Source organism: Pseudorca crassidens, chromosome 4 (assembly GCF_039906515.1).
Source record: "Pseudorca crassidens isolate mPseCra1 chromosome 4, mPseCra1.hap1, whole genome shotgun sequence".
Lineage (NCBI taxonomy): Eukaryota > Metazoa > Chordata > Mammalia > Artiodactyla > Delphinidae > Pseudorca > Pseudorca crassidens.
In genome coordinates this window covers 115,146,423-115,159,267 of record NC_090299.1, presented here as the reverse complement: position 1 = coordinate 115,159,267, position 12,845 = coordinate 115,146,423, and the positions used below count along the sequence as shown (strand labels likewise).

The window sequence follows — 12,845 nt, the reverse complement described above, 5'->3', positions numbered from 1 at the left end:
AGCTAGCAGACAGACAAGGAGAGAGTGGAGAAACCCACCCTCTTCTAAGCAACCTCTTCCTGGCAGTGACTCAAATGAGTTCCACTCATATCTCCTAGGTGAGAACCAGTTAATGGCTCCACCTAGAAGCAAGGGGTCACTGAGCAATGTAGCTCCTGGTTGGCAGCCACTTCTCAGTTATGATGCCATTTGGTGGAAGAGAGAGCATAACTTATGGTGAATAATCATCTCTGCCATGAGAGAGAGGTTTTGTATTTACCTCAAACCTGCACAACTAGTAGGTAAGTGCATTAGCTATCTATTTCTGCACAACACACTACAACAAACTCAGTAGCTTAAAGCAACACCCATTAGTTTTCTTACAGTTACTCTGGGTAAGGAATCTGATCATGGGTTAACTGGTCTCTGCTTCAGAGTCTCACTAAGCTACAGTCAAGATGTCAGTGTGGGCTGTGGGCTCATCTGGAGGCTCAACTAGGGAAGGATCCACTTTCCCACTCACATGGTTCTTAGCAGCATTTGGTTGCTTCCAGCTGCAGGATTCACAGCAGCTTCCTTCTTCAAAGCCAGCAATGAAGAAAGACTCTAGAGTAAGTCAGCTAGCAAGACAGAGTGATATACAATGTAATATAATCATGGGAGTAAAATCTCATCACCTTTGCTATATCCTACTGGTTAGAAGCAAGTCACAGGTCCACCTACACTCAAGGGGAAGGGATTACACAAAAACATGAATATCAGGAAAGGGAACATGGGGGCTATCTTAAAATTTGTCCGTCACAAAAAGAAACTCAAGCCCAGATTTCCTGACTACGAATCTAGTGTTCCTTCTATTTAATTATGTGTCCAGCTTTGGATTCCAAAGTTATTATCTATGATAATGTGGATAATATTTGCATATAACATACACAGTTGTTATGAGGAACAAATGAAATAGTGGATGTGAATACACTCTATAAGCTATAAAGTACTCTGTAAATTTAATGGGTATTTATTACTATTTTATCCCCTTGACTGTGATGTTTCTTTACTCTTCTTGTCTGTTTAAATCCTACTCTTCCTTCAAGGACCATCTAAATGTTACCCTATGTCTTCCACAAAGCATGTGTATCAGTTGGTACTGGGTTCAGTTTCACATAACAAAAGAACAAAATGATGGCTCAAATAACATTGAAAGCTGAGCTCATAATATAGATCCACAGAGTCACTGGAGATCCAGATTCCTTCCAGATCTCTGGTCTGCTTGGTCTAGAGTGTGGCTCTTGTCCTCAAGGTCCACGATGGTTACTAGAGCTCCAGCCAGCACAACCCCAAACTAGGCAGCTAGGAAGAAAAAATTTATTTTATAGATGCTTCCCCAGAAGTCCCACCCAATACTTGGACTGATGTCCTCTTAACAAGAACTCAGTCCCATAGCTATACCTGGTTACAACAGAGACTGAGAGTTACAGTTTTCAGTTGAGTATGCTGATACCTTGAATAAAAGTGGGGTTCTGTCAATAAGAAGGAGGAAGAAAATAAATGTGGGGACAATAGATAGTTTTTGCTGTGGGATGTTTTGGAAACATCAAGTATACACATCTACCCAGAGGAAAGACGATAAATACGAATTTTGGTAGTTTGGAAACATATTGTGGGGAGCCTAGAATTTCAAGCTAAGGAACTGGCCTTCATTTGGCACCTAATAAGGAACAAGGACACCTTTTCATAGAAAAGGGTATTTTAGGAAGCTGAATCTAATGGTGACTTCATATTTGGAGAATTTTATTTCTAAGACTACTGTAATCTAGCAACAGAGTGAAAAGGTTTGAACACTCCCTGAATGGTGATGACAGAGAAGAAGAAAATAAGGGAGTGATCTTAAAGGAAGAATCCAGTTGTGTGTAGAGGGCTGGAGAGTGTAAAGAAGGTTCAGATGTTGCCAGCCAAGTTGATGGGGAGACAAAGGTGAGACAGAAGAACCAAAGGACATACAGTATCAATAAATTAGAAAAGCAATTAGAACTCCAAGGCAAACCACCAGAATTAAGGAAAACAAATGATGAGGAGGGTAGTAAATTTGAAAAATAAAGCAGTTAAATATGTATGAGAGAAATATCTTAAATATATACCATCTCTCAAGCTGTGGGGCCTTAGATAGGCCCCCTACCCTCTGTGGACCTCACTTTTCTTCACCTGAAAATGAGGATAATAATTCTTACATTGCAGGGTTAGAGTTCCTGGTATACAGAACTCACAGTAGCAATGACACCTACTTTTTCAATTCAAAGATTAAGAGAGGCACATCTGGCAGGTGACCACATGCCTGGCTGTGTGGCTCAAACAGACACCTGTTGAAGCAGGTCAAGTTCCTTTCTCTTCCAGGAAATTACATGAATCTAGTGGCTTTAGTGGGAAACCCAACACTGGGGGACAAGCAAAGAGAAACACAGTCTCCCTTACCCCTGTTTGAACTCAGGAGTCTTCAAACGCCAACCACTTCCACTGGCCACTGACAAACAAGTCAGTGTGTGTCGGCAACTGCCAGCATGGCTGGGGCCGCATCCAGTCCCTCCATGAGAGCACTACTAGCCAGCTCACAGGCCACGCTCCAACCACCACAATGAGAGGCTGGGGACATCTACCTCAAGACCAGAAAAAGATCTGCAGGCAACCTTAACACCTGCCCCAAGGCCACACCCACAGACCAACAGGTGAGACACCCAACGTGGAAAATTAACATTTGTTTCTGTCCAATCAGAGGGTTGTCAGGAAAAGTTCTACTTCAGTGACCACTGAGTGAATGAATGAATCAATGTCCCCAAGCTTTTGTTCAGAAAGTTGAACTATAGATATAGGACAGGTGATTAATCCAAAGTATTTTGAACTGTCACAAGATGATCCACTCTCTCAATTTCATCTGTAAATATAATATGACAACAGCAGAACAAAATCTCCTGAATTGGAATTTATTAGGAGTTGAGAGAAGGAAGAAATTTAAGACCTTTTGGCCATGTAGCAATTTCCCATTATTTAAAAAAAAAAGGAAGTTGCTTATATGACATTACTTACTTTCTTAGTAGAAGACGAAGTTGAACTTTTGGCCTCAGACTTTGGCTTGTGTCTATGAAACCGGATTTTCTTCTAATGATGTATGCAATTATTTGATGAGACCACTTTAGAAAGAAATGAGATCAGTACTAGGAAGTAAATGCTTCTTGCTCCAAAGCAAATCTCATTAGAATTCACATAACCACCTGGAAAACGCTACACTTAAAAAAAAAAAAAAAAAAATCTGACTTGGTGTCATTTCAGTGATGACTATGCCTTTTGTTAGCTGAATGACTTGTGCTGCCAAGACACATGATTTCCATCCAAAACTACCTCAATGATGTGCTAAAAATAGCGAAGCAAAATGAACTGAGCACAGGCAACCAAAGCCAGACTGAGTGTTGGGGTCACAGTATAAATAGAAGAAAGAAAAGATGGAGAGAAAACAAGGTCAAAAAGAAAACCAAAATGTTTTGCTTGAATACAGACTGAGATTCCCAGGGTACAGTGAGGAAAAGAGTTACTTGCTACATTGCTTTATGGAAAGCTGTCATGGTTTACACATTCTGAGATTTTCTGAGAGTTGTATTCCTGCAGATCAGCATTCTCTCCTAAAAATAGGGGTTTGTTTACAGAAGAAAAGCACTGATACCTCCCTTCTCACTGGTCCCCCTCAAAGTGTAACTATAGCATTGTGGAACCTCTAACTCCCAGTATTATTAAACCCCTTTGAGAGTCTATTCAATCACACCTTTTATGTTCAGGTCAGCGTTGTGTTCTATGCCAAAATCTACCACTCTGCAGCATTACAAAATGTGTGTGTTTACTGTTGAACATGGGGACTTGCCTCAGGCGATAGGGGTGGAATCAGGTATAGATTAACAACGAGAGATATTCGAGGCCTCAAATGTTCTTTTTCTCCAGGTCACTCTAAAAGGGGAGAGGGAGACTTCTGGAACGTCTTCCTCTACTTCCTGTGAGTTTGTGATAACTCTGCCCTGCCTCAGACTGGCTGGCTGTCTGCCCTGGCCCTGACCAGAGATTTTGTGCTCTGCAGCTGCTGAAAGAATCCATGCCTCTGTGGCCTCCATTGTCTGGGGTAACGCCCCACACTGGCTTCTCTACCTCAGACAGGAGTTCTGCATCAAGCAGGAAGCTGCCAGAAGCTCCTGGACACAATTATCTATCTTAGCTAGACTCAGGTTTAATTACGCTAATATTTAATTAGCTCAATAGTTGATGCTGTCCAAAAAAGTACTCTGAGGGAGACATTTAAATTCTATAAACATTGTCAGCAAGGTTTATTGTACTAGCTTTATTTTATTTATTTTTAATACAGCAGGTTCTTATTAGTTATCTATTTTATACATATTAGTTATATATGTCAATCCCAAACTTGCTTTATATTTAAACAATTAAAATTAGGCCCTACTTGCAACTATACCCCAATAAAAAATAAAAATAAATAAAAATTAGGCCCTACTTAATTGAAAGGGAAATTCCTTAAAAATGCATATTCAGGGGCTTCCCTGGTGGCACAGTGGTTAAGAATCCGCCTGCCAATGCAGGCGACACGGGTTCGAGCCCTGGTCCGGGAAGATCCCACATGCCGCGGAGCAACTAAGCCCGCATGCCACAACTACTGAGCCTGCGCTCTACAGCCTGTGAGCCACAACTACTGAGCCCATGAGCGACAACTACTGAAGCCCACGCGCCTAGAGCCCGTGCTCCGCAAGAGAAGCCACCACAATGAGAAGCCCGCGCACCGCAACGAAGAGTAGCCCCTGCTCGCCGCAACTAGAGAAAGCCTGCACGCAGAAACGAAGACCCAATGCAGCCAAAAATAATTTTTTTAAAAAATGCGTATTCATTGCTCCAAGCCTGAGCTTTCCCTTTTGTCTTGCAGAGCCCTAGGGTTTCACAGGGTTGCCCCACAGTATCAATGGAGGCAAAAGGAGACTGAGTGAATGGAGCTCTGGGTATCTGGAATCCTATCCCTGATCCAATGAAAGTATTATCTTTTGAAGTTCTAAGGGCAATTTCAGTTGGGGGGAAAGAAAGAATTCCCTAGCTAAAAAGAGAAAAGTGCTTGTGTATGTACATGTATACGTATAAAATACTATACATACATTTTTATAAAACCATTTGTTTTAAGACTGTTTCATTTTCAACATACTATAGCTGTAAACTTGAACTCACTCTAAATGTGAACCCATCTAGCTTAAGTAGGAGGAAAAGATTTTATTGACTATTGTATCTGGAAATTCATAGGGTTTTCTGGCTTCAGGCATGAGTGAATGAAGGGTATCAAACTATACCATCAGGATGGGTCTCGCTTTTTCTCTCCTTTCCTCTATGTTCGCTTTATTCTCACAAGGTACTTTCCATGTGGCAGCAAAGAAGATCCCCAAGATCTTTAGATCTGCATGGTTCTCTTTCTCCAATCTCAGAAAAAATAAGAAGCTATCTCTCTATATCCCTTTTCCTCTTTCAAAAGACTCTCCTTGACACTCGTAGGTCATGTGTACACCCTGGGAACAAAGGAAGTCCTCTAACTGGCCATCCTTGGGGGGATGTACCAACCTCTGTGGCAGAGGAAATCGATTGCCCTATACTGTAACATGGCAACAACAGGAAAGAATACGGGTAAAAGTAATAACATTTACCCTCTGCATCGCAGTAGTATCAGACCTCAGTTTTCAAAAGAAAGCACAGTCCTAAAACATCTTTAATATTCTTTATTCATTAAAGCCAAATTAGAATTTATCCAGGAAAGTCACCCAGTTATTTAAAGAGACATGGAATATGTATACTTATGTATGTGTAATTTAAAGAAACATGTAAGATTGAAAGTAAAGGTTGAAAAACGATACAATATGCAACCACTAAGCAACCCCCCACCGTCCCAAAATTCAAAAAGATGGGAATGGCTCTTCTACTTCCCCTTTCTCTGCTTCTCCCTTTCCTGAACCCTTCAGTCCTAAAGCCACAGGTGGTGCAGAGTAAGGTGGGCCCCATGCTGGTGGCCAGAAGCCTGCGGTGGACCAGAGCAGGTGTCAGAGCCTGTGCAGGGGCCAGAGAACGTCCATGGAGGAAGGACCCACAGGACTCATTTCAGGGGGAAATGACATGATTCGATTATGATGCTAAAGGATCAGACCAGCTGCAGTTCATCAAATAGACTATTTTGGAGAGACGAGCAGAGGCAGATTAATCAGTTGGAAGACTCTTACTGTAGCCCAGGTGAAAGACGATGACTGCTTGGGCTCAGGTAGTAACGGTGAGAAAGAATAAATGGCTCCAAAAATAAGAACAGGAAACGTTTCAGAGGCAAACAATTCTGTGGTTATAAACAACCCTCTCCTATTGAATTTTTTGTTTTGTTTGGGCGGGGGGAAGGGAGGGCGTGGTGCATGTAGGTGCACATGCAGAACAAGGAATCCAGTCACCTGCATTTTCCCTAATTTCATCAGAGAGCACTTACCCTCTGTAGCTCGCTGCTCAAATGTCCTCCCTTCCACACCCCCTTTCATCCCCTGCATTAACCACTTCTTCAGACTCCACAGCATTTTGCTCCTGGGCCAGAAAAAAAAAAAAAAAAAGGCCTTGCCTTGCCACTTCCTCTTGTGGTTAGTGGTGTTCGTCTTCAGGTCCAGATTCTAAGTTCCTGCAATGTGGATTCCTGTCTTGGGCAGCACAGAGCCTCAGTACCAGCAGAGTGAATCATCGTATACATTTCATAAAGTATGTGTTAAATATCTAAACAAAATCACTGTTTAATAGAAGCATTTTCAAAAGAGAGGTATTAAACCAACGGATTTATTGGGCGAAGCTACAGCATCTCATTCGTCCCTCTACTGGTTAACCAAATTACTGTAGAACCTGCTGGATAAGTCCTTCCTCTGCCCCATCCTGAACAAAATTCTGGCTCTTCAGGAACAATTTCAGAACGTGCTTTAAACAATCAGCGCTGAAAATTCCTTCCAGTTAGGAAGTTTGGAACTCTTTCACTTGTGCCTGATTTAGTAACAACCAGATGTCAGAGCTGCCTGTATCAGCAGATGGTTGCTATAATAAGCAAGCTTTAACCAAGGTCAAACCTTCCGTCTGCTCAGCAATGAGCACTGTCAGGTGTGCATTCCATAGAGATTAGGCCCCCCCCTTCTCCCAGTCACAGAGCTCGATTGCACTGATGCTATACTCTAGCTGTAAGAGAAGTATACTTTCCTGTAAACTCCTTCTAAAGAACACTTAGGCATTTACTATCCCAGGCTTATATAAAAAAATTAAAGATCACTCTGAATTCCTTGTGATGGTTTTGTCCAAACATGTTTCTTGATTTTTTCTGTTTTCCACCTGCTTTAGTGGATTTCCGTAAGCCCATCAACTTTGTCTTCCTTTGTCATTGCTGTGTCCCCAGACCCAGAACAGCCACACATAGCAGTCACCAAATACAGGTGTTTTACTTTATAAAGCTTGAGAAACAGTAATGTGAATGCTTTCCCAAGAACGCTTTCGTTCCCAGTTGATTTTTACAATTGGCAAGAACTTAAGTCAAGGGACACAATTTTCAACTCTACTCAAAATAAATTAAATTCACTTATTTTTAATAGTAATGAGAATCATATTTCACCTTGTGAAGAGACTGACTCTTTGGTCTCAGTCTTCCAGACATCTCACACCCTAATCATAGCTTAGAGCTCAAAGGGATTCAAAATATTTTAGTTCACCAAGACAGAGTATAAATACTCTATTTTCAAAGCTATCTTGGGCATCTTTTCCAGACATAGAGCCAAGAGGCCAACAAGTAGCCAGAACTGCTATATGCTTCCTACAAGAGTAGGGGGCACCCATAATGGGGATTTTTGACTCCCATGAAGGGCCATCAAAGGCTTTGATGGGACCCCAGCCAAGGCTGTAACATGGGCAGTCAGAGAACTTGCCAGTCACCCAAATATGCAGAAAATACCACTGCACCTGCTTTCAGCTGCCTTCATGCTGTTAGGTTTTAGCAGTATGGATGCTAAAAACCTCATAACTTTCCCTGTGTTGGTCCATATCTTCCTGTATATTGCTTCAACTTATAAAAAGCCTTCAGCAGAGTATTTAATTTTCAAATTAAGTTGTAATTCTAAAGAAGTATTTTTGTTCTTTATATTAAAATAATGACTCAGAGAAAATATATTTCTTTTGAAAGTTGTTGCTTTCTAGAACTTTTATTTCTACCAACATGTACACACCCTCTTTCTATATGATAAAAGAAAATTATTTTGATGGCTTCCATAAACTAGCAAGAAGGTTATGACCACTCAAGCCAAAGACTGAAGGAAGATAGGTTATCCCAGTAGATAAGCAGAGCAGAGAGGCCAGCTGTTGGCTTTCACCTTGAGGGTGTTGGCTGAGCCAAGCAAACTTCAGCAGTGGCTTCCAGAGCCTCAAGGACCTAAGGGACAAGAGACAAAGTTGAAGGCCAGCCCAAGGTGGGAAGTCTAACTAGAAACCCTTCTCTGAAGGGTGGGATCTCAAAGGGCTACACCCTTTAAGTAAGAAGAAAGTAGAAATCATCCATCCCTCACTCCCAGATGCCAGTCTGATAAATTGTCTGTGTCAAACCTTAGTGCTAAGTGAAAGGGAAAAATAATTCCCCCTAAGGATTTAAAACCACTTGGCAATTAAAAGGCAAAAACTACTTATAAACATAACAACATGGAAGAATCTCAAAAACATTATGCAGAGAATTCAAAACCACCAGATGGCCTCATTTGGGTTTACAGACTAAATTCTCACTATTTACATGGTTCAATAAATCTCAAGCCAATAAGTTAAAGTGGTCCTGGATTGACTGTGCCCGAGAGTAGGGGTAGACAAACTATTCCAGGTGAAGGGCCAGAGGGTGAATAGTTTAGGCTTTGTGGGCCATCCAGTCACTGTTGCAACTACTTAACTCTGCTGCTGTAGCGCAGAAGCAAACACAGACAGTGAGTGAACAAATAAATGTGGCTGTCTTCAATAAAATCTTACAGAAACAGGCAGAGCACAGGATTTAGCCTATGGGCTGTAGGCTGCTGATCCCTGATCTAAAGGCCTGAAGGCAGATAAAATTCCAAAGATGACATCATCATAAAAATTCTCTAACCACACAAAGAAATGACTCCGTTAATGAGAAGCCACAGGGGGATAAAATGACTCAGACTCGCAAAAGATCGAAGACTTTGGAATAGTAGGAAAAACATATAAAATCAATACATGTAAGATGCTTCAAAACTTATTGAAGAGTAAGCACATCTGAAAAAGAATCAAATACTCAGGGAACTATATTCAATATCTTATAATAACCTATAATGGAAAAGAATCTGAAATAGATAGCTATCTATATGTATATAGCTATACTGGGTTGGCCAAAAAGTTCATTTGGGTTTTTCTGTAAGATGTTATAGCCAACCCAATATATGAATAACTGAATCACTTTGCTATATACCTGAAACTAACACATTGTAAATCAACTATACTTCAATTTAGGAAAAAAAAATCAAATATAACTCATAGAAATGATATATATAAAAACTGAAATTAAAGACTCAATGATGGGACAGAACAGTAGATTAGAACTGAAGAATTAGTGAAATGGTACAATCATAAGATTGTCCAGAAAGAAGTCTAGCTAGAGGCAAAGAAATGGAAAATATGAAAAAGAGATTAAGAGACAGGTAGGATACAGTGAGAAAGTCTAATATTTGTTTAAGCAGACTTCTAGAAAGACAGGAGAGGGCAAATGGGAAAAAGACATTATTGAAAGGGATAACTGAAAATTGACGAAAAATACTAAACCACAGATGAGAAAACAACAAGTCACAAGCAAGATAAATAACAAGAAATCCACACCTAGATACATCATAGTGAAGTGGTAAAATAACAAAAACAAATAATCTTAAATACACTCAAAGAAATATTACCTTCAAAGAAGTAATATTTATGCCTGGTAGCTGACTTCTCAATAGAAACTATGGAATGACCCTTAATGTGTTTAGAGAAAAATAACTGTTGATATAAACATAAACTTCTATATCCAGCAACAACTTTCAAGAAGGTGTACAAAATAAATAAACTTTCAGAAAACAAAAACTGAACTTGCCACCAGCAGACTCTCAATAAGGAACGTGATCCCAGATGGAAGGATTGAGATAAAAGAGGTAAGGAATAAGAAAGAAAGTGGTCAACATGTGGGTAAACGCTGACTATATAAAATAACCAAAATGATGATGACAACAATGACTACGATATTTTGTGGGATTATATAAGTAATTAAAATGCATAATATCATATAAATTGGCAGGAGGAATGAATGACTGGAATTCAAGGTCCTTGTATTATTCAGGAGTATAAGGATAGTGATCAATTTTAGACTTTGATAAGTATGCAAGTTGAAATTTATAAGGTAACCACAGAATAAAAATAAATTAAGACCATTAGACTCCAATTTAAGTAGAGAAAATGGATAAAGTAATAAATCCAGTAGAGGGCAAGAAGAAGAGAGAGATTTTTAAAAATGGAAGAAAGAGAAAGCACAAAACAAGATTAAAAATAAATCCAAATATGTTATTACACTAAATGTAAGTGTTGCTCTCATACACTGCTGCTAGGTTGTGTAAAATGGCACAACCTTTTTGGAAATGTTTGGCTGCTTCTATGCTAAAGGTGAAATGCTCATACCCTATCCTGGAGCAGCCTTAATTCCTACTATACAAACAACTAGGGAAACTCTTGCGCATACCTAAAAAGAGATATGCAAGCATATTTACAATAAGCTAAAAGGAACCCTACTGTCCATTGATGGTAAATGGAATAATAGTTTGTGATTTTTCATACCTTCCAGGATCCAGTCATGTTCTACTTATTGGCCTGGTAACAAGCATGCAGGTATCTATTTTTATCACTGCCCTTAAAGTGTACCTGCACACCTTCATATACATTTGTGTGTGTTCTAGAATTTCACAATAAATAGAAAGAAGACAAGTGAGAATCAGAGAAGTAAGTTGTCAAAGGCTGAAAAGCTGATGAGTGCTAGAGCCACAATTAGAAAATGTCTTTATGACTCTTTATCTCATCTTAACCATTACTCCAAAAAAACATCAAACACCAGTAGCGTCAATTCGCTAGAAACCAGTGTTAAAAAAAGACAAAAGCAATCATATAGCTTTTGTCAAGTTCCTAATAGGGCCCCTAGTTTTCGGTACCAATCCCAGATCCCATCCTCCCCGCCAGCCTCCCAGCACAAGCTACTCAGACCCAGCAAGAAGCAGGTTAGATCTGCAGTACCACGTTTAAGAAAGTACCATATTTCAGAAACAACGACTGAGAGCAACTCTGGTCAAGAGGCAGCCCTCATGACCACAGTAACTTTTCTGTAGTCACGAGAAACCAATAGCCCTTATCATATATTTGCAGGTATCAACAGAACAACCCAAACGCAGCAATGTGCACCGAGGGGATAATGGCAAATCACTAAGACAAAGTTGAGTTGGCCTTGGAAAGTCTGCTTATACAAGAAAACTTTCCTTGCCACTGTTCTTTGTCCCAGGCTGTGATCTGGGACTATTCCCCCTACGCTCTGAGTGTATTTGCTGATTCAGACATGGCTGCTCTTCCAGTCCCGGAATATGCCAGGACATTTCAGAAACCCTTGGCATTCCTGAAACTCAATGTCTATAAATGTCACCAAGACAAAGGGTAGGACTAAAAAAAGGTAACCTCAAGGCTCAGTGAATGAATCTGTACAAGGGTTAGATGAAAGTTCTTACCTAATGGGATTTTTCTACTAAATCCTGCCTACCCTTGATATCCCAATACAGTTACAGAAGACTCAGGAATACACACAATATTTCGGGCACAATATTTCTAAAGTGGGTATAAAATAATATTAGGGAAGGCAAGTCCAAAGAAGGAGTATAAACTAAATCTGAGCAGTATTTGCTTTCTAAAAACATGTTTTCAGTAACACCGTAATTCCTAAAACAACCTGAAAACTAGTTGTGTAAGTCAAAGACCTACAAGAAGGTTCTGATTAAAATAGCATTAGATTTTCTAGTGAATACATGACAGCATTATTACTTTCACAGTGCCCTTGGAAAGATACATATTATCAGTGTCCAAACAAAACAGCTGTTAGTTGTTCTATCAGCTTTTCTGAGAACTGACCCAATTAATAAAATGGATTTATTAATTCAAGCTATATTGAATATGAAAAGGAAAACGGAAAAGGAAATCTTCTGAGAAAAAACAAATAAGACAAAGAGTCACCCCAACATACATATTTGGATTTGCTGATTTTCGGTCAAGTTCACCCTCAGAGAGTTTTTGTTTGTTTTGGGTGGGGGCAAAGGTTAAAGCAAGAACAAAGGGAAAAGATGGGAGGAAGTGAGAAAAGAAGGGTAGCTGACCAAGATGGTCAACTGTTCCACAAATCTTCCCTTGGGATCAAACTCCTATAGCTTGATAAGAAGAATACTCACTGATAGCATTGGGGCAGGCCTACCTAGAGTCAGTTAAGAGAGAGTTGCCTGAGTTCACCTGCAAAAGAACGGAATCCAAGGGTCAGAGTCCAGACAACTAGGCTAATAAAAAAAAAAGAAAAAACACACCAAAACCAGCGGTTCATGTTTCTCATTTCCCAGATGTTCCAGCCCCAGAAAATCTAACTCTGTCATTGAAATGAAAAACAACAAACAATCCTTGTTTGTAATGGAAAAGAATTTAACTTACTCAAAATCAGAAGAGGGTAAGAGGGTAGAGGTGCAGGGAAAATAATGCAACAGACA

At 39.9% G+C, this 12,845-nt stretch overlaps 1 long non-coding RNA gene across 2 annotated transcripts in view; it reads right to left on the bottom strand.

Annotated features, from left to right (window-relative positions):
- LOC137223228 (uncharacterized) overlaps positions 1–3,207 on the bottom strand; it is a 100,497-nt gene extending 97,290 nt beyond the window's left edge. For both annotated transcript variants that reach the window (XR_010942758.1, XR_010942759.1), the window contains exon 1: positions 3,052–3,207. This is a non-coding gene — a long non-coding RNA (uncharacterized lncRNA). The remainder of the gene's footprint in view (positions 1–3,051) is intronic.
- Between the last annotated feature and the right edge of the window lie 9,638 nt (positions 3,208–12,845).